This window comes from Phyllobates terribilis, unplaced genomic scaffold (genome assembly GCF_046119375.1).
Source record: "Phyllobates terribilis strain yellow unplaced genomic scaffold, ASM4611937v1 Scaffold_209__1_contigs__length_3470805, whole genome shotgun sequence".
Classification (NCBI taxonomy): domain Eukaryota; kingdom Metazoa; phylum Chordata; class Amphibia; order Anura; family Dendrobatidae; genus Phyllobates; species Phyllobates terribilis.
The window spans coordinates 1,480,998-1,503,679 of record NW_027362969.1 but is presented as its reverse complement, the minus strand read 5'-3'; the positions used below and the strand labels follow the sequence as shown (position 1 = coordinate 1,503,679).

Here is a 22,682-nt window from a genome sequence, read left to right as displayed (position 1 = left end):
CCAGTTCTAGGGGATGCATGCAGCCGCTGACCACCAGGGAATGAAGAGGACCTCCAAAGTCAACAGTGCTGAGTTGCTGCAGAGTGCCCGCCGCTATATGTTGGCCAGATGCCCCCCACTCGGCCCAGTCCCACGCAGATTGTGTTCTCAGGTAGAGCTGAGGATCGCAACAGAAACATTTGTATCTCAATGATATCGCAATACGGTCTTCTATTTAAAAACATTATAAGAAAACTCACATGGAAAAATACATATACATATATATATATATATATATATATATATATATATAAAAAAAACCTTTAGGCACAATGGATATTGATGCAAATCAAGGAATTTATTCAGACAATAAATTGTTCATGAGACAGATGTATGACCAACACTTCGGCCTCAGCCTTTATCAAGGTTTATCTAAAACAATACAAAAATGGGAAGAACTGTATAAAAAACGAAAATCCATCGTCTCATGATAAATCAAATTACAATCATATCTGAGAAAAAGAGGGGGGGTAACAAATAAGTCGACACTCAGCACATGAAAATATCTCATATAAATGAATACAAAGCGGTGCTTCATTCCGGAGTTAACCAATAAAGAGGAAAAATAAAAAATATACACGATTTAGTTATGGATTGTAACACATATATGCTTCAAGTGTAAAACAGCCTCCTTCAAAAGAGTAAAAAGGGGGGACATACTATGAGGTCAGACGTATCACAGGTATCAAAAGAGCCAAAGCGTAATGACACCATATACGCCCTACAGTATATGCCCCTCATCCTTCTATATGCCCCATCCTGGTATATGGAATATGGTCCCCATCCTGGGTAGGTGTAGATGCCCCTCCATCCATCCAGGGTAGGTGTATATGCCCCTCCATCCATCCTGGGCAGGTGTATATGCCCCTCCATCCATCCATCCTGGGTAGGTGTATATCCCCTTCCATACATCCATCCTGGGTAGGTGTATATCCCCCTCCATCCATCCAGGGTAGGTGTATATCCCCCTCCATCCAGGGTAGGTGTATATCCCCCTCCATCCATCCATCCTGGGTAGGTGTATATCCCCCTCCATCCATCCATCCTGGGTAGGTGTATATGCCCCTCCATCCATCCATCCTGGGTAGGTGTATATGCCCCTCCATCCATCCATCCTGGGTAGGTGTATATCCCCCTCCATCCATCCATCCTGGGTAGGTGTATATCCCCCTCCATCCATCCATCCTAGGTAGGTGTATATCCCCCTCCATCCATCCATCCTAGGTAGGTGTATATGCCCCTCCATCCATCCATCCTAGGTAGGTGTATATGTCCCTTCATCCATCCATCCTGGGTAGGTGTAGATGCCCCTCCATCCATCCATCCATCCATCCTAGGTAGTCTATTCTGGTAGGTGCATATGCCCCTCCATCCATCCTGGTTAGGTGAAAATGCCCCTCCATCCATCCACCCTGGTTAGGTATAGATGCCCCTCCATCCATCCACCCTGGGTAGGTGTAGATGCCCCTCCATCCATCCATCCTGGGTAGGTGTATATTCCTCTCCACCCATCCATCCTAGGTAGGTGTATATTTCCCTCCACCCATCCTAGGTAGGTGTATATTCCCCTCCATCCATCCATCCTGGGTAGGTGTATATGCTTCTCCATCCATCCATCCTGGGTAGGTGTATATGCCCCTTCATCCATCCATTCTGGGTAGGCGTAGATGCCCCTCCATCCATCCTGGGTAGTCTATTCTGGTAGGTGTATATGCCCCTCCATCCATCCTGGTTAGGTATAGATGCCCCTCCATCCATCCACCCTCGGTAGGTGTAGATGCCCCTCCATCCATCCATCCTGGGTAGGTGTATATTCCCCTCCATCCATCCATCCTGGGTAGGTGTATATTCCCCTCCATCCATCCATCCTGAGTAGGTGTATATTCCCCTCCAACCATCCTGGGTAGGTGTATATGCCCCTCCATCCATCCTGGGTAGGTGTATATGCCCCTCCATCCATCCATCCTGGGTAGGTGTATATGCTTCCCCATCCATCCATCCTGGGTAGGTGTAGATGCTTCTCCATCCATCCATCCTGGGTAGGTGTAGATGCCCCTCCATCCATAAATCCATCCTGGGTAGGTGTATCGGCCCCTCCATCTATCCTGGGTAGGTGTATATGCCCCTCCATCCATCCTGGGTAGGTGTATATGCCCCTCCATCCATCCTGGGTAGGTGTATATGCCCCTCCATCCATCCTGGGTAGGTGTATATGCCCCTCCATCCATCCTGGATAAGTATATATGCTCCATCATCTATCCATCCTGGTTAGGTGTAGATGCCCCTTTATCAATCCATCCATCCTGGGTAGGAGTATATGCCCCTCCATCCATCCTTGGTAGGAGAATATGCCCCTCCATCCATCCTAGGTAGGAGAATATGCCCCTCCATCCATCCATCCTGGGTAGGTGTATGTGCCCCTCCATCTATCCATCCTGGGTAGGTGTATATGCCCCTCCATCCATCCATCCTGGGTAGGTGTATATGCCCCTCCATCCATCCATCCTGGGAAGGTGTGTATGCCCCTCCATCCATCCATCCTGGGTAGTTGTATATGCCCCTCCATCCATCCATCCTGGGTAGGTGTATATGCCCCTCCATCCATCCATCCTGGGTAGGTGTATATGCCCCTCCATCCATCCATCCTGGGTAGGTGTATATGCCCCTCCATCCATCCATCCTGGGTAGGTGTATATGCCCCTCCATCCATCCATCCATCCTGGGTAGGTGTATATGCCCCTCCATCCATCCATCCTGGGTAGGTGTATATGCCCCTCCATCCATCCATCCTGGGAAGGTGTATATGCCCCTCCATTCATCCAGCCTGGGTAGGTGTATATGCCCCTTCATCCATCCTGGGTAGGTGTATATGCCCCCTCTCTCTATTCTGGTGAGTATATGCCACCTCTCCATCCTGGTGGGTATATGCCACCTCTCCATCCTGGTGGGTATATGCCCCCCCTCCATCCATCCTGGTGGGTATATGCCCCCCCTCCATCCATCCTGGTAGATATATGCCCCCTTCATCCATCCTGGTGGGTAAAAGCCCCCCTTCATTGGTGGGTATATGCACACTCCCTCCATCCTGGTGGGTATATGCCTCTTCCATCCATCCTGGTGGGTTTATGCCTCCTCCTCCATCCTGGTGGGTTTATGCCCCCATATATTCACTGCAAAGGAAAAAAAAACAAAAAACAATAAACGCTTCTACTCACCTTCCACGTTCCCACGCAGCGCTGTGTCTGTGTTGCCTGAAGATGTCGGCACTGATAACAGCAGAGAAGCTGAGATCACCGCACGGAGCCGCCACACATACTCATTCGGGACGTCCACTCCCAGGCATTTCCTCCCCGGCAGCTCCTGTCATGGCACGCTCTGACTGAGCAGTGCGTGCGACGACAGGGGGACTGTACAGCTTACACTGCAGGCTCCACAAAGATGGCTGCAATCTCCTCCCACGGCTGCGACCTGAACAGCCAAGGGGGCGTGCCCAGGTCACAGCTAGAGGCAGGAGGAGCTGCCTCTAATGTTAGAGATAGGGTCGGTGACAGACTACTCTCTCTTATGGCCAGGGCTGCCGTAAATGAGGTGTGTAAGAGCGCTTCTTACACACCCCCCAAATAAAAATGGCAGCCCCCAGTGGCCAATGTCAACATAAATAGCTAAAAAACTAATAAAGTGGAACATTTAATTTTGTATTAAAAATAATTGATTACATAATTATTAATACAAAACATAAAATGGTGGCCCCTTCCCTGTAAGAATAGCACATGGCTCTTTTCACGTCTGGTTATTTCTGTAACAGGTAGAATATGCTCCGTTATAGACCGGGGACAGGTTTACAGCTCTATTTTTTGTGGACGATTGATCTGTAAATCAGAACTGAGACCGGTCCGATTTCCATCCGATTTGTAGATAAAGATCATCTATTGAAGTCAATGAGTCTGTCAGAAAAATGGCCAGAACCAACCATGTTGCCTGTACTGCTTGTTCTCCAGTGTCTATAGGCCGGGCAAGCGAGGCCAGGAAACCTTTAGCTTTTTACTTTACATATAAAAAATATGCCCCACTGAGGAGAAAAACTGACACCCTGACCAAAATCAGATGAAAATGAGAAAAAAACACTGATTAAAACCTGACATGTGAACGGGGCCTTAGGCCTTAATCAGATGTCAGCAGGGTCGGACTGGGGTGTCTGGGGCCCACAGGGGACATTGACTCTAGGGGCCACCTACAGCAATATGCAGATCTCTTTTCTCTGCTCTCCCTGTTATAACAGTATAAGACACTGATCATATTCAGACCCACAAATCAACGGGCCGGTAAGTAATCGTGTACTTATTATATGGACCAACGTGAAATGGCAGACCATTCGGTAAGACACATAATATAAGAGAACCACCGAATGATAGGTCCAATACAACAAAAGCAATTCAAAAATACCTTTATTCAAGTTATGGTTAAAGTGACACTACATACACAAGGAAAGCCGCATTATAATAGTCATACAGCAATGTTATAATATATACTGGACTCTAAGATATATAGATGAATAAGAATAGATAAACATCAAGCAGGTTAATACATGGAAGGAAGGGGACAAACGGAAAGGGGTTATATCACCGAAATGGCAACTAAGAAAACATGTGAATGGCCAAATCATAAATATATATATATGTACATGGCAGTGTGGAGAGGAAAATTCCCGTGTGCTCCATGTCATTTAATAGTACATATACCCCATGCTTATCCATACAGTCCAGAGTAATCAGTGTGTAAGCCCAAATATAGAGTGTATCTACCTGCACAGAAGTCCAGTGTGTATAAATGGCATCAAGCGGCGCAGCCCCGACGTGCGTTTCGGACACACGTCCTTCGTCAGGGGGTAGCGTCCATATGAACCAGCACGTATAAAAATACTAATGTGACCAATCGGTAAGCACCGGGTGTCCTACATAATTAGGATCGCCCGCAATTAAGCTCCAAATTGAGGCGGGCGCATACAGCTGGTTATCTGCCGGTGTATACAGGCAGCGCTTGATGTGCACGCATGCGGCGGCCGGAGGGACCGGAAGTCGCGGGCATCGCGTCATGCATCAGCCGACGACGGGAACACACGTGACCCGGGTCACCTGATGCATAGAGACACGTGACCGCAGCCTCACGGAGCACAGACGGCGCATGCGCGCAGCGCTTACCCGTAGAATGGGCATCAAATTGTCCTCTGTATCCAAGCAACCACGGGAGATCAGGAAGCCAGAATGGAGAAAGGAACACAAGAGGAATAAGGATCACGCAGATAGAGACAACTCGGGGAATCAGAGTGACAATAAGTAAGTGTGAGAAAAGTGAAGTGACTGTGCAAATCATACAAATATAATCATATGTTATGTATATACACATCGACCACAATGGGAGATATGCATAGAGAGGAAGAGGGATAAAGTGAACATGTGCTATATATCAAAGACCTATAATGGCCAGTTAAAACATTAAGGTGTGTGTATATAGAGTATAACACAGTGTATATATCCATATTTGAATATATTTGCGTATACATACATATCAAATATAAAGTGTTTACGTGCAATAAATAAAGTAACATGAAAAAAAGGGGGGGGAAAGAAAAAAAGAGAAGAGAAAAAAATATATATATAAAAGATATATATAAAAAATAAAATAAAAAATTTTTTTTACATATAAATATATAGATAGATAGTAAAAACAATCAGATAATACATCATCATACGTATGGAAATAATATACAGGTGAGACATTCTATCCCATCAAGAAAAAATTACATTTTTATATATAAAATATATAAAGAAAGAAAAAAGGGGGAGAAAGAGAAGAACAATATAATAACGGCTTCCAATCTTCAATCCCGAAATATGTCATAACACTAGGATCCCACTCCGATGCTAGATCAAAGGCCACATCAGAAATAAACTATAAGAGGGGAGAGAGAGTTAAAATTACTATCATATAGAAAATAAATAAAAACATGTTAAAAACAAATTAAAAACAAACAGGCAGGTTCAAGGACTAGATTGGTCACAGAAATGGAACGTAACTCATGTTCTCATTGAGTCCCAAAGGACAGACAGTTTTCAATGTCCAGATCCATCTTGTTTCTAATTGGGCCAGACGTTTACTTATCTTACCTCCTCTAATGTTAGGTGGAACCATATCAATCCCAATTACTCTAAGTAATGAGGCGTCACATCCGTGAAATGTCTTGAAGTGTCTCGGTATTGTCTTCAAGAGCGATGGATCATTGATTTCTTTTGCTGCTATAATACCAAGAACATGCTCGCGTATCCTAACCTTTAATTGGCGGGTAGTTAATCCCACATAGATTAATGAGCATGGGCAAGTGGCATAATAGATCACTGCAGTTGTGGTACATGTAATGAGGTGTTGGATATTATATATTGTAAGTCCGTCCGAGCTTTGAAATGTGTCGGATCGCACCACATTTGAACATGCCACACATTTACCACAGGGTCTACAGCCTTTGAGTGGTTTCACTTTAGACATAAAAGTTGTTCTTTCATTGGTATAGTGACTTTTCACTAGATCGTCCCGTAAATTACGTGACCGACGAAAAGTGATATTGGGTTTCGGGCTCAAATATCTCGAGCGCACAGGGTCAGATTGTAGGATGGGCCAAGATTTGTTTAGAAAATAGCGCATCAGATTAGTTTGACCATGATACTGTGTGATGAATCTAAGTTCTGTTCGTTGGCTGTGTCTTATTTGAATATAGTTCATTGTGTCTAGAGGTATGTTTAGCCCTATTAAATGCTCTTTTGACGGAGCGACGGCTGTAGCCTCTCTCCAAGAATCGCATCTTTAATATATCGGCCTGTTGTATAAAATCCGCATCACTGGAGCAGATTCTCCTTAATCTAAGGAATTGGCCTACCGGTATTGACATGAGTTACGTTCCATTTCTGTGACCAATCTAGTCCTTGAACCTGCCTGTTTGTTTTTAATTTGTTTTTAACATGTTTTTATTTATTTTCTATATGATAGTAATTTTAACTCTCTCTCCCCTCTTATAGTTTATTTCTGATGTGGCCTTTGATCTAGCATCGGAGTGGGATCCTAGTGTTATGACATATTTCGGGATTGAAGATTGGAAGCCGTTATTATATTGTTCTTCTCTTCCCCCCCCCTCTCCCCTCCCCCCACCCTCCCCTCTCCCCCTTTTTTCTTTCTTTATATATTTTATATATAAAAATATAATTTTTTCTTGATGGGATAGAATGTCTCACCTGTATATTATTTCCATACGTATGATGATGTATTATCTGATTGTTTTTACTATCTATCTATATATTTATATGTAAAAAAAAATTTTTATTTTATTTTTTATATATATCTTTTATATATATATATTTTTTTCTCTTCTCTTTTTTTCTTCCCCCCCCCCTTTTTTTCATGTTACTCTATTTATTGCACGTAAACACTTTATATTTGATATGTATGTATACGCAAATATATTCAAATATGGATATATACACTGTGTTATACTCTATATACACACACCTTAATGTTTTAACTGGCCATTATAGGTCTTTGATATATAGCACATGTTCACTTTATCCCTCTTCCTCTCTATGCATATCTCCCATTGTGGTCGATGTGTATATACATAACATATGATTATATTTGTATGATTTGCACAGTCACTTCACTAGTCTCACACTTACTTATTGTCACTCTGATTCCCCGAGTTGTCTCTATCTGCGTGATCCTTATTCCTCTTGTGTTCCTTTCTCCATTCTGGCTTCCTGATCTCCCGTGGTTGCTTGGATACAGAGGACAATTTGATGCCCATTCTACGGGTAAGCGCTGCGCGCATGCGCCGTCTGCGCTCCGTGAGGCTGCGGTCACGTGTCTCTATGCATCAGGTGACCCGGGTCACGTGTGTTCCCGTCGTCGGCTGATGCATGACGCGATGCCCGCGACTTCCGGTCCCTCCGGCCGCCGCATGCGTGCACATCAAGCGCTGCCTGTATACACCGGCGGATAACCAGCTGTATGCGCCCGCCTCAATTTGGAGCTTAATTGCGGGCGATCCTAATTATGTAGGACACCCGGTGCTTACCGATTGGTCACATTAGTATTTTTATACGTGCTGGTTCATATGGACGCTACCCCCTGACGAAGGACGTGTGTCCGAAACGCGCGTCGGGGCTGCGCCGCTTGATGCCATTTATACACACTGGACTTCTGTGCAGGTAGATACACTCTATATTTGGGCTTACACACTGATTACTCTGGACTGTATGGATAAGCATGGGGTATATGTACTATTAAATGACATGGAGCACACGGGAATTTTCCTCTCCACACTGCCATGTACATATATATATATTTATGATTTGGCCATTCACATGTTTTCTTAGTTGCCATTTCGGTGATATAACCCCTTTCCGTTTGTCCCCTTCCTTCCATGTATTAACCTGCTTGATGTTTATCTATTCTTATTCATCTATATATCTTAGAGTCCAGTATATATTATAACATTGCTGTATGACTATTATAATGCGGCTTTCCTTGTGTATGTAGTGTCACTTTAACCATAACTTGAATAAAGGTATTTTTGAATTGCTTTTGTTGTACTGGACCTATCATTCGGTGGTTCTCTTATATTATCTCCCTGTTATAGTGGAGCAGTGACCGGCGGCTCCTCACATCTACTGTGCACAGACTAGAACAGGGATGGACAATTTCTGGAGTTTGCATGAAAGAGCTTCTGCGGTTAAAACAAGTGATCACAGATTCATGGGCTACACAGGATAGGTGATCACTTATTGATTGGAAACTGCACCGATTGGAAGAATGGATCAGTGGTCGAGTCGCACATGAGCTCCAGTCTAATGGGGAGAAAAGCTCCACATTCTGCCGATCGGTGCAGGTCCCAGTAGTCAGACCCCCACCAATCAATAAGTTATCACTGATCCTGTGGAGAGGTGATTACTTGTTTTCCCCGGAGAACCCCTGTAAGTGCATCTCTGACGCTCTGCTCCAAGTATTTCATCTCTAAGGCCACAGCCCCACTATCAGTATTCAGTCAGGATTATTCTCAGGAGTGGGAGCCAAAACCAGGTGAGGAACAATCAGAGAAAAGGTAGAATAGAAACAAGTCACCAATTCTGGATTTATCACCCACTCCTGCTTTTGCCTCTCACTACTGAGAAAAAATACTGACCAAATACTGATAGTGAAGCCGTGGCCTCATTGAAAAAAATCTATTCCTAGTTAATCTCAGCGAGAACAAATGACCGCCATACACAACATAATCCACTATAACAACACCAATAATACCACATACAAAAGGGACAAATATCACCACACCATGACCAGACCACATATTACCATAACATAGTGACCAAATACTACAATACTGATCAGGAATACAAACCACAATACTAACAACACTGTCACTATACATATGAGCTCTGTATATAGTGTCAGTGTACAGGTAATACAGTGATCACCAGTGACATTATACACAGGAGCTCTGTATATAGTGTACAGGTAATACAGTGATCACCAGTGACATTATACACAGGAGCTCTGTATATAGTGTCAGTGTACAGGTAATACAGTTATCACGAGTGACATACACAGGAGCTCAGTATATACTATATAGTGTAAGTGTACAGTAATACACTGACTCACCAGTGATGTCTCTAGGTGAAGTTCTTCATCTTCGCTTTTCTTCATCTGGCACAGTCCGCCATCACTTCTTCCAGCCAGGAATCATCTCTGCAGAAAATAACACACAGTTATCAATAACTGATCTCTTTTAGAGCACATTCCCACTTTTCCCCAGGATTCTACACTACACCAGTTGAAGAAATAAAGCGACATAGTGGCGCCCTGCACAGTAACAGGACCCCCCTTTTGTCCCCTCTTATGGAAAACAGTTTCCTAAAAAGTAAATTATATTACAGAAGTAATAATGTCCCTAATTGGACTCTAAAGTAATAATGTTCCCCATTCGCCATCATAAACTAATAAAGTTCCTCAATCTGGCCCCTAAACAGTAATAAAGTCCCTTGTCCAGCGTGGCCACCCAGCTATCCAACCTGACCCCCCCCCCCCCATATATCCATTCTGGTCTCCATGTGTCCAGCCTGCCCCTCCCATATGTCCATCCGGGCCTCCATGTGTCCAGCCCGCCCCCCTTCATATATCCATCCTGTCCCCCTCATATATGCATCCCACCCCACCCCATATATCTATCCAGGTCCCCATGTGTCCAGCTTGCCGCCCTTCACCTCCATGTGTCCATCCAGGTCCCCAACTTGGCCACCTTCACCTCCATGTGTCCGATCATGCGTTCAGCCAGCCCCCCCCTTCAGCCCCGTGCCTCCATCCATAAGTCTCCCCATGCGTCCAGCCAGCCCCCCCCTTCAGCCCCATGCCTCCATCCATGTCTCCCCATGTGTCCAGCCAGCCCCCCCTTCAGCCCCCTGCCTCCATCCATATGTCACCCCATGCGTCCACCCAGCCCCCCCTTCAGCCCCATGTCCCCATCCATGTCACCATGGGTCCAGCCAGCCCCCCCCCCCTTCAGCCCCATGTCCCCATGGGTCCATCCAGCCCCCCTTTCCGCCCCATGTCCCCCTCCATGTCCCCATGGGTCCATCCAGCTCCCCTTTCCGCCCAATGTCCCCCTCCATGTCCCCATGGGTCCAGCCAGCCCCCCCATCAGCCCCATGTCCCCATCCATGTCCCCATGGGTCCAGTCAGCCCCTCCTTCAGCCCCATGTCCCCATGGGTCCAGCCAGCCCCCCCATTCAGCCCCATGTCCCCATCCATGTCCCCATGGGTCCAGCCAGCCCCCCCATTCAGCCCCATGTCCCCATCCATGTCCCCATGGGTCCAGCCAGCCCACCCATTCAGCCCCATGTCCCCATCCATGTCCCCATGGGTCCAGCCAGCCCCCCCATTCAGCCCCATGTCCCCATGTGTCCAGCCTGCCCCTCCCATATGTCCATCCGGGCCTCCATGTGTCCAGCCCGCCCCCCTTCATATATCCATCCTGTCCCCCTCATATATGCATCCCACCCCACCCCATATATCTATCCAGGTCCCCATGTGTCCAGCTTGCCGCCCTTCACCTCCATGTGTCCATCCAGGTCCCCAACTTGGCCACCTTCACCTCCATGTGTCCGATCATGCGTCCAGCCAGCCCCCCCCTTCAGCCCCATGGGTCCAGCCAGCCCCCCCATTCAGCCCCATGGGTCCAGCCAGCCCCCCCATTCAGCCCCATGGGTCCAGCCAGCCCCCCCATTCAGCCCCATGGGTCCAGCCAGCCCCCCCATTCAGCCCCATGGGTCCAGCCAGCCCCCCCATTCAGCCCCATGGGTCCAGCCAGCCCCCCCATTCAGCCCCATGGGTCCAGCCAGCCCCATGGGTCCAGCCAGCCCCCCCATTCAGCCCCATGGGTCCAGCCAGACCCCCCATTCAGCCCCATGGGTCCAGCCAGCCCCCCCATTCAGCCCCATGGGTCCAGCCAGCCCCCCCATTCAGCCCCATGTCCCCATGGGTCCAGCCAGCCCCCCATTCAGCCCCATGTCCCCATGGGTCCAGCCAGCCCCCCCATTAGCCCCATGTCCCCATGGGTCCAGCCAGCCCCCCCCATTCAGCCCCATGGGTCCAGCCAGCCCCCCCATTAGCCCCATGTCCCCATGGGTCCAGCCAGCCCCCCCATTCAGCCCCATGTCCCCATGGGTCCAGCCAGCCCCCCCATTCAGCCCCATGTCCCCATCCATGTCCCCATGGGTCCAGCCAGCCCCCCCATTCAGCCCCATGTCCCCATCCATGTCCCCATGGGTCCAGCCAGCCCCCCCATTCAGCCCCATGTCCCCATCCATGTCCCCATGGGTCCAGCCAGCCCCCCCATTCAGCCCCATGTCCCCATCCATGTCCCCATGGGTCCAGCCAGCCCCCCCATTCAGCCCCATGTCCCCATCCATGTCCCCATGGGTCCAGCCAGCCCCCCCATTCAGCCCCATGTCCCCATCCATGTCCCCATGGGTCCAGCCAGCCCCCCCATTCAGCCCCATGTCCCCATCGGTCCAGCCAGCCCCCCCATTCAGCCCCATGTCCCCATCCATGTCCCCGTGGGTCCAGCCAGCCCCCCCATTCAGCCCCATGTCCCCATCCATGTCCCCGTGGGTCCAGCCAGCCCCCCCATTCAGCCCCATGTCCCCATCCATGTCCCCGTGGGTCCAGCCAGCCCCCCCATTCAGCCCCATGTCCCCATCCATGTCCCCGTGGGTTCAGCCAGCCCCCCCATTCAGCCCCATGTCCCCATCCATGTCCCCGTGGGTCCAGCCAGCCCCCCCATTCAGCCCCATGTCCCCATCCATGTCCCCGTGGGTCCAGCCAGCCCCCCCCATTCAGCCCCATGTCCCCATCCATGTCCCCGTGGGTCCAGCCAGCCCCCCCATTAAGCCCCATGTCCCCATCCATGTCCCCGTGGGTCCAACCAGCCCCCCCATTCAGCCCCATCCATGTCCCCGTGGGTCCAGCCAGCCCCCCCATTCAGCCCCATGTCCCCATCCATGTCCCCGTGGGTCCAGCCAGCCCCCCCATTCAGCCCCATGTCCCCATCCATGTCCCCGTGGGTCCAGCCAGCCCCCCCATTCAGCCCCATGTCCCCATCCATGTCCCCGTGGGTCCAGCCAGCCCCCCCATTCAGCCCCATGTCCCCATCCATGTCTCCGTGGGTCCAGCCAGCCCCCCCATTCAGCCCCATGTCCCCATCCATGTCCCCGTGGGTCCAGCCAGCCCCCCCATTCAGCCCCATGTCCCCATCCATGTCCCCGTGGGTCCAGCCAGCCCCCCCATTCAGCCCCATGTCCCCATCCATGTCCCCGTGGGTCCAGCCAGCCCCCCCATTCAGCCCCATGTCCCCATCCATGTCCCCGTGGGTCCAGCCAGCCCCCCATTCAGCCCCATGTCCCCATCCATGTCCCCGTGGGTCCAGCCAGCCCCCCCATTCAGCCCCATGTCCCCATCCATGTCCCCGTGGGTCCAGCCAGCCCCCCCATTCAGCCCCATGTCCCCATCCATGTCCCCGTGGGTCCAGCCAGCCCCCCCATTCAGCCCCATGTCCCCATCCATGTCCCCGTGGGTCCAGCCAGCCCCCCCATTCAGCCCCATGTCCCCGTGGGTCCAGCCAGCCCCCCCATTCAGCCCCATGTCCCCATCCATGTCCCCGTGGGTCCAGCCAGCCCCCCCATTCAGCCCCATGTCCCCATCCATGTCCCCGTGGGTCCAGCCAGCCCCCCCATTCAGCCCCATGTCCCCATCCATGTCCCCGTGGGTCCAGCCAGCCCCCCCATTCAGCCCCATGTCCCCATCCATGTCCCCGTGGGTCCAGCCAGCCCCCCCATTCAGCCCCATGTCCCCATCCATGTCCCCGTGGGTCCAGCCAGCCCCCCCATTCAGCCCCATGTCCCCATCCATGTCCCCGTGGGTCCAGCCAGCCCCCCCATTCAGCCCCATGTCCCCATCCATGTCCCCGTGGGTCCAGCCAGCCCCCCCATTCAGCCCCATGTCCCCATCCATGTCCCCGTGGGTCCAGCCAGCCCCCCCATTCAGCCCCATGTCCCCATCCATGTCCCCGTGGGTCCAGCCAGCCCCCCCATTCAGCCCCATGTCCCCATCCATGTCCCCGTGGGTCCAGCCAGCCCCCCCATTCAGCCCCATGTCCCCATCCATGTCCCCGTGGGTCCAGCCAGCCCCCCCATTCAGCCCCATGTCCCCATCCATGTCCCCGTGGGTCCAGCCAGCCCCCCCATTCAGCCCCATGTCCCCATCCATGTCCCCGTGGGTCCAGCCAGCCCCCCCATTCAGCCCCATGTCCCCATCCATGTCCCCGTGGGTCCAGCCAGCCCCCCATTCAGCCCCATGTCCCCGTGGGTCCAGCCAGCCCCCCCATTCAGCCCCATGTCCCCGTGGGTCCAGCCAGCCCCCCCATTCAGCCCCATGTCCCCGTGGGTCCAGCCAGCACCCCCATTCAGCCCCATGTCCCCATCCATGTCCCCGTGGGTCCAGCCAGCCCCCCCATTCAGCCCCATGTCCCCATCCATGTCCCCGTGGGTCCAGCCAGCCCCCCCATTCAGCCCCATGTCCCCATCCATGTCCCCGTGGGTCCAGCCAGCCCCCCCATTCAGCCCCATGTCCCCATCCATGTCCCCGTGGGTCCAGCCAGCCCCCCCATTCAGCCCCATGTCCCCATCCATGTCCCCGTGGGTCCAGCCAGCCCCCCCATTCAGCCCCATGTCCCCATCCATGTCCCCGTGGGTCCAGCCAGCCCCCCCATTCAGCCCCATGTCCCCATCCATGTCCCCGTGGGTCCAGCCAGCCCCCCCATTCAGCCCCATGTCCCCATCCATGTCCCCGTGGGTCCAGCCAGCCCCCCCATTCAGCCCCATGTCCCCATCCATGTCCCCGTGGGTCCAGCCAGCCCCCCCATTCAGCCCCATGTCCCCATCCATGTCCCCGTGGGTCCAGCCAGCCCCCCCATTCAGCCCCATGTCCCCATCCATGTCCCCGTGGGTCCACCAGCCCCCCCATTCAGCCCCATGTCCCCATCCATGTCCCCGTGGGTCCAGCCAGCCCCCCCATTCAGCCCCATGTCCCCATCCATGTCCCCGTGGGTCCAGCCAGCCCCCCCATTCAGCCCCATGTCCCCATGGGTCCTACCAGCCCCCCCATTCAGCCCCATGTCCCCATCCATGTCCCCATGGGTCCAGCCAGCCCCCCCATTCAGCCCCATGTCCCCATCCATGTCCCCATGGGTCCAGCCAGCCCCCCCATTCAGCCCCATGTCCCCATCTATGTCCCCATGGGTCCAGCCAGCCCCATGTCCCCATGGGTCCAGCCAGCCCCCCCATTCAGCCCCATGTCCCCATCCATGTCCCCATGGGTCCAGCCAGCCCCCCCATTCAGCCCCATGTCCCCATCCATGTCCCCATGGGTCCAGCCAGCCCCCCCATTCAGCCCCATGTCCCCATCCATGTCCCCATGGGTCCAGCAAGCCCCCCCATTCAGCCCCATGTCCCCATCCATGTCCCCATGGGTCCATCCAGCCCCCCCATTCAGCCCCATGTCCCCATCCATGTACCCATGGGTCCATCCAGCCCCCCCATTCAGCCCCATGTCCGCATGGGTCCATCCAGCCCCCCCATTCAGCCCCATGTCCCCATCCATGTCCCCATGGGTCCATTCAACCCCATGTCCCCATCCATGTCCCCATGGGTCCATTCAGCCCCCCCTTCAGACCCATGTCCCCATGGGTCCATCCAGCCCCCCCTTCAGCTCCATGTCCCCATGGGTCCATCCAGCCCCCCCTTCAGCCCCATGTCCCCATGGGTCCATCCAGCCCCCCCTTCAGCCCCATGTCCCCATCCATGCCCCATGGGTCCATCCAGCCCCCCCTTCAGCCCCATGTCCCCATGGGTCCATCCAGCCCCCCCTTAAGCCCCATGTCCCCATGGGTCCATCCAGCCCCCCCTTCAGCCCCATGTCCCCATGGGTCCATCCAGCCCCCCCTTCAGCCCCATGGGTCCATCCAGCCCCCCCTTCAGCCCCATGGGTCCATCCAGCCCCCCCTTCAGCCCCATGTCCCCATGGGTCCATCCAGCCCCCCCTTCAGCCCCATGGGTCCATCCAGCCCCCCCTTCAGCCCCATGTCCCCATGGGTCCATCCAGCCCCCCCTTCAGCCCCATGTCCCCATGGGTCCATCCAGCCCCCCCTTCAGCCCCATGTCCCCATCCATGTCCCCATGGGTCCATCCAGCCCCCCCTTCAGCCCCATGTCCCCATCCATGTCCCCATGGGTCCATCCAGCCCCCCCTTCAGCCCCATGTCCCCATCCATGTCCCCATGGGTCCATCCAGCCCCCCCTTCAGCCCCATGTCCCCATCCATGTCCCCATGGGTCCATCCAGCCCCCCCTTCAGCCCCATGGGTCCATCCAGCCCCCCCTTCAGCCCCATGGGTCCATCCAGCCCCCCCTTCAGCCCCATGTCCCCATGGGTCCATCCAGCCCCCCCTTCAGCCCCATGTCCCCATGGGTCCATCCAGCCCCCCCTTCAGCCCCATGTCCCCATGGGTCCATCCAGCCCCCCCTTCAGCCCCATGTCCCCATGGGTCCATCCAGCCCCCCCTTCAGCCCCATGTCCCCATGGGTCCATCCAGCCCCCCCTTCAGCCCCATGTCCCCATGGGTCCATCCAGCCCCCCCTTCAGCCCCATGGGTCCATCCAGCCCCCCCTTCAGCCCCATGTCCCCATGGGTCCATCCAGCCCCCCCTTCAGCCCCATGTCCCCATGGGTCCATCCAGCCCCCCCTTCAGCCCCATGTCCCCATGGGTCCATCCAGCCCCCCCTTCAGCCCCATGTCCCCATGGGTCCAGACAGCCCCCCCATTCAGCCCCATGTCCCCATGGGTCCAGCCAGCCCCCCCATTCAGCCCCATGTCCCCATCCATGTCCCCATGGGTCCAGCCAGCCCCCCCATTCAGCCCCATGTCCCCATCCATGTCCCCATGGGTCCAGCCAGCCCCCCCATTCAGCCCCATGTCCCCATCCATGTCCCCATGGGTCCAGCCAGCCCCCCCATTCAGCCCCATGTCCCCATCCATGTCCCCATGGGTCCAGCCAGCCCCCCCATTCAGCCCCATGTCCCCATCCATGTCCCCATGGGTCCAGCCAGCCCCCCCATTCAGCCCCATGTCCCCATCCATGTCCCCGTGGGTCCAGCCAGCCCCCCCATTCAGCCCCATGTCCCCATCCATGTCCCCGTGGGTCCAGCCAGCCCCCCCATTCAGCCCCATGTCCCCATCCATGTCCCCGTGGGTCCAGCCAGCCCCCCCATTCAGCCCCATGTCCCCATCCATGTCCCCGTGGGTCCAGCCAGCCCCCCCATTCAGCCCCATGTCCCCATCCATGTCCCCGTGGGTCCAGCCAGCCCCCCCATTCAGCCCCATGTCCCCATCCATGTCCCCGTGGGTCCAGCCAGCCCCCCCCATTCAGCCCCATGTCCCCATCCATGTCCCCGTGGGTCCAGCCAGCCCCCCCATTAAGCCCCATGTCCCCATCCATGTCCCCGTGGGTCCAACCAGCCCCCCCATTCAGCCCCATCCATGTCCCCGTGGGTCCAGCCAGCCCCCCATTCAGCCCCATGTCCCCATCCATGTCCCCGTGGGTCCAGCCAGCCCCCCCATTCAGCCCCATGTCCCCATCCATGTCCCTGTGGGTCCAGCCAGCCCCCCCATTCAGCCCCATGTCCCCATCCATGTCCCCGTGGGTCCAGCCAGCCCCCCCATTCAGCCCCATGTCCCCATCCATGTCCCCGTGGGTCCAGCCAGCCCCCCCATTCAGCCCCATGTCCCCATCCATGTCCCCGTGGGTCCAGCCAGCCCCCCCATTCAGCCCCATGTCCCCATCCATGTCCCCGTGGGTCCAGCCAGCCCCCCCATTCAGCCCCATGTCCCCATCCATGTCCCCGTGGGTCCAGCCAGCCCCCCATTCAGCCCCATGTCCCCATCCATGTCCCCGTGGGTCCAGCCAGCCCCCCCATTCAGCCCCATGTCCCCATCCATGTCCCCGTGGGTCCAGCCAGCCCCCCCATTCAGCCCCATGTCCCCATCCATGTCCCCGTGGGTCCAGCCAGCCCCCCCATTCAGCCCCATGTCCCCATCCATGTCCCCGTGGGTCCAGCCAGCCCCCCCATTCAGCCCCATGTCCCCATCCATGTCCCCGTGGGTCCAGCCAGCCCCCCCATTCAGCCCCATGTCCCCATCCATGTCCCCGTGGGTCCAGCCAGCCCCCCCATTCAGCCCCATGTCCCCATCCATGTCCCCGTGGGTCCAGCCAGCCCCCCCATTCAGCCCCATGTCCCCATCCATGTCCCCGTGGGTCCAGCCAGCCCCCCCATTCAGCCCCATGTCCCCATCCATGTCCCCGTGGGTCCAGCCAGCCCCCCCATTCAGCCCCATGTCCCCATCCATGTCCCCGTGGGTCCAGCCAGCCCCCCCATTCAGCCCCATGTCCCCATCCATGTCCCCGTGGGTCCAGCCAGCCCCCCCATTCAGCCCCATGTCCCCATCCATGTCCCCGTGGGTCCAGCCAGCCCCCCCATTCAGCCCCATGTCCCCATCCATGTCCCCGTGGGTCCAGCCAGCCCCCCCATTCAGCCCCATGTCCCCATCCATGTCCCCGTGGGTCCAGCCAGCCCCCCCATTCAGCCCCATGTCCCCATCCATGTCCCCGTGGGTCCAGCCAGCCCCCCCATTCAGCCCCATGTCCCCATCCATGTCCCCGTGGGTCCAGCCAGCCCCCCCATTCAGCCCCATGTCCCCGTGGGTCCAGCCAGCCCCCCCATTCAGCCCCATGTCCCCGTGGGTCCAGCCAGCCCCCCCATTCAGCCCCATGTCCCCGTGGGTCCAGCCAGCCCCCCCATTCAGCCCCATGTCCCCATCCATGTCCCCGTGGGTCCAGCCAGCCCCCCCATTCAGCCCCATGTCCCCATCCATGTCCCCGTGGGTCCAGCCAGCCCCCCCATTCAGCCCCATGTCCCCATCCATGTCCCCGTGGGTCCAGCCAGCCCCCCCATTCAGCCCCATGTCCCCATCCATGTCCCCGTGGGTCCAGCCAGCCCCCCCATTCAGCCCCATGTCCCCATCCATGTCCCCGTGGGTCCAGCCAGCCCCCCCATTCAGCCCCATGTCCCCATCCATGTCTCCGTGGGTCCAGCCAGCCCCCCCATTCAGCCCCATGTCCCCATCCATGTCCCCGTGGGTCCAGCCAGCCCCCCCATTCAGCCCCATGTCCCCATCCATGTCCCCGTGGGTCCAGCCAGCCCCCCCATTCAGCCCCATGTCCCCATCCATGTCCCCGTGGGTCCAGCCAGCCCCCCCATTCAGCCCCATGTCCCCATCCATGTCCCCGTGGGTCCAGCCAGCCCCCCCATTCAGCCCCATGTCCCCATCCATGTCCCCGTGGGTCCACCAGCCCCCCCATTCAGCCCCATGTCCCCATCCATGTCCCCGTGGGTCCAGCCAGCCCCCCCATTCAGCCCCATGTCCCCATCCATGTCCCCGTGGGTCCATCCAGCCCCCCCATTCAGCCCCATGTCCCCATGGGTCCTACCAGCCCCCCCATTCAGCCCCATGTCCCCATCCATGTCCCCATGGGTCCAGCCAGCCCCCCATTCAGCCCCATGTCCCCATCCATGTCCCCATGGGTCCAGCCAGCCCCCCCATTCAGCCCCATGTCCCCATCTATGTCCCCATGGGTCCAGCCAGCCCCATGTCCCCATGGGTCCAGCCAGCCCCCCCATTCAGCCCCATGTCCCCATCCATGTCCCCATGGGTCCAGCCAGCCCCCCCATCCATGTCCCCATGGGTCCAGCCAGCCCCCCCATTCAGCCCCATGTCCCCATCCATGTCCCCATGGGTCCAGCCAGCCCCCCCATTCAGCCCCATGTCCCCATCCATGTCCACATGGGTCCAGCAAGCCCCCCATTCAGCCCCATGTCCCCATCCATGTCCCCATGGGTCCATCCAGCCCCCCCATTCAGCCCCATGTCCCCATCCATGTCCCCATGGGTCCATCCAGCCCCCCCATTCAGCCCCATGTCCCCATGGGTCCATCCAGCCCCCCCATTCAGCCCCATGTCCCCATCCATGTCCCCATGGGTCCATTCAACCCCATGTCCCCATCCATGTCCCCATGGGTCCATTCAGCCCCCCCTTCAGACCCATGTCCCCATGGGTCCATCCAGCCCCCCCTTCAGCTCCATGTCCCCATGGGTCCATCCAGCCCCCCCTTCAGCCCCATGTCCCCATGGGTCCATCCAGCCCCCCCTTCAGCCCCATGTCCCCATCCATGCCCCATGGGTCCATCCAGCCCCCCCTTCAGCCCCATGTCCCCATGGGTCCATCCAGCCCCCCCTTAAGCCCCATGTCCCCATGGGTCCATCCAGCCCCCCCTTCAGCCCCATGTCCCCATGGGTCCATCCAGCCCCCCCTTCAGCCCCATGGGTCCATCCAGCCCCCCCTTCAGCCCCATGGGTCCATCCAGCCCCCCCTTCAGCCCCATGTCCCCATGGGTCCATCCAGCCCCCCCTTCAGCCCCATGGGTCCATCCAGCCCCCCCTTCAGCCCCATGTCCCCATGGGTCCATCCAGCCCCCCCTTCAGCCCCATGTCCCAATGGGTCCATCCAGCCCCCCCTTCAGCCCCATGTCCCCATCCATGTCCCCATGGGTCCATCCAGCCCCCCCTTCAGCCCCATGTCCCCATCCATGTCCCCATGGGTCCATCCAGCCCCCCCTTCAGCCCCATGTCCCCATCCATGTCCCCATGGGTCCATCCAGCCCCCCCTTCAGCCCCATGTCCCCATCCATGTCCCCATGGGTCCATCCAGCCCCCCTTCAGCCCCATGGGTCCATCCAGCCCCCCCTTCAGCCCCATGGGTCCATCCAGCCCCCCCTTCAGCCCCATGTCCCCATGGGTCCATCCAGCCCCCCCTTCAGCCCCATGTCCCCATGGGTCCATCCAGCCCCCCCTTCAGCCCCATGTCCCCATGGGTCCATCCAGCCCCCCCTTCAGCCCCATGTCCCCATGGGTCCATCCAGCCCCCCCTTCAGCCCCATGTCACCATGGGTCCATCCAGCCCCCCCTTCAGCCCCATGTCCCCATGGGTCCATCCAGCCCCCCCTTCAGCCCCATGTCCCCATGGGTCCATCCAGCCCCCCCTTCAGCCCCATGTCCCCATCCATGTCCCCATGGGTCCATCCAGCCCCCCCTTCAGCCCCATTTCCCCATCCATGTCCCCATGGGTCCATCCAGCCCCTCCTTCAGCCCCATGTCCCCATCCATGTCCCCATGGGTCCATCCAGCCCCCCCTTCAGCCCCACGTCCCCATCCATGTCCCCATGGGTCCATCCAGCCCCCCCTTCAGCCCCATGTCCCCATGGGTCCATCCAGCCCCCCCTTCAGCCCCATGTCCCCATGGGTCCATCCAGCCCCCCCTTCAGCTCCATGTCCCCATCCATGTCCCCATGGGTCCATCCAGCCCCCCCTTCAGCTCCATGTCCCCATGGGTCCATCCAGCCCCCCCGTTCAGCCCCATGGGTCCATCCAGCCCCCCCTTCAGCCCCATGTCCCCATGGGTCCATCCAGCCCCCCCTTCAGCCCCATGTCCCCATGGGTCCATCCAGCCCCCCCTTCAGCCCCATGGGTCCATCCAGCCCCCCCTTCAGCCCCATGTCCCCATGGGTTCATCCAGCCCCCCCTTCAGCCCCATGTCCCCATGGGTCCATCCAGCCCCCCCTTCAGCCCCATGTCCCCATGGGTCCATCCAGCCCCCCCTTCAGCCCCATGTCCCCATGGGTCCATCCAGCCCCCCCTTCAGCCCCATGTCCCCATGGGTCCATCCAGCCCCCCCTTCAGCCCCATGTCCCCATGGGTCCATCCAGCTCCCCCTTCAGCCCCATGTCCCCATGGGTCCATCCAGCCCCCCCTTCAGCCCCATGTCCCCATGGGTCCATCCAGCCCCCCCTTCAGCCCCATGTCCCCATCCATGTCCCCATGGGCCATCCAGCCCCCCCTTCAGCCCCATGTCCCCATCCATGTCCCCATGGGTCCATCCAGCCCCCCCTTCAGCCCCATGTCCCCATCCAGCCCCATGTCCCCATCCATGTCCCCATGGGTCCATCCAGCCCCCCCTTCAGCCCCATGTCCCCATCCATGTCCTCATGGGTCCATCCAGCCCCATGTCCCCATGGGTCCATCCAGCCCCCCCTTCAGCCCCATGTCCCCATCCATGTCCCCATGGGTCCATCCAGCCCCCCCTTCAGCCCCATGTCCCCATCCATGTCCCCATGGGTCCATCCAGCCCCATGTCCCCATCCATGTCCCCATGGGTCCATCCAGCCCCATGTCCCCATCCATGTCCCCATGGGTCCATCCAGCCCCATGTCCCCATCCATGTCCCCATGGGTCCATCCAGCCCCATGTCCGCATCCATGTCCCCATCCATGTCCCCATGGGTCCATCCAGCCCCATGTCCCCATCCATGTCCCCATGGGTCCATCCAGCCCCCCCTTCAGCCCCATGTCCCCATGGGTCCATCCAGCCCCCCTTCAGCCCCATGTCCCCATCCATGTCCCCATGGGTACATCCAGCCCCATGTCCCCATCCATGTCCCCATGGGTCGATCCAGCCCCCCCTTCAGCCCCATGTCCCCATCCATGTCCCCATGGGTACATCCAGCCCCATGTCCCCATGGGTCCATCCAGCCCCCCCATTCAGCCCCATGTCCCCATCCATGTCCCCATGGGTCCATCCAGCCCCCCCATTCAGCTCCATGTCCCCATGGGTCCATCCAGCCCCCCCATTCAGCCCCATGTCCCCATGGGTCCATCCAGCCCCCCCATTCAGCCCCATGTCCCCATCCATGTCCCCATGGGTCCATCCAGCCCCATGTCCCCATCCAGCCCCATGTCCCCATCCATGTCCCCATCCAGCCCCATGTCCCCATCCAGCCCCATAGGTCCATCCAGCCCCCCCATCAGCCCCATGTCCCCATCCATGTCCCC

At 56.8% G+C, this 22,682-nt stretch overlaps 1 long non-coding RNA gene across 1 annotated transcript in view; it reads right to left on the bottom strand.

Annotated features, from left to right (window-relative positions):
• Positions 1-5,917: 5,917 nt before the first annotated feature.
• Positions 5,918-22,682, bottom strand: part of LOC141213717 (uncharacterized) — a 30,147-nt gene continuing 13,382 nt past the window's right edge. The window contains exons 2-3 of the long non-coding RNA XR_012283084.1: positions 9,736-9,822; positions 5,918-5,988 (exon numbers count right to left, since the gene is read on the bottom strand). This is a non-coding gene — a long non-coding RNA (uncharacterized lncRNA). The remainder of the gene's footprint in view (positions 5,989-9,735; positions 9,823-22,682) is intronic.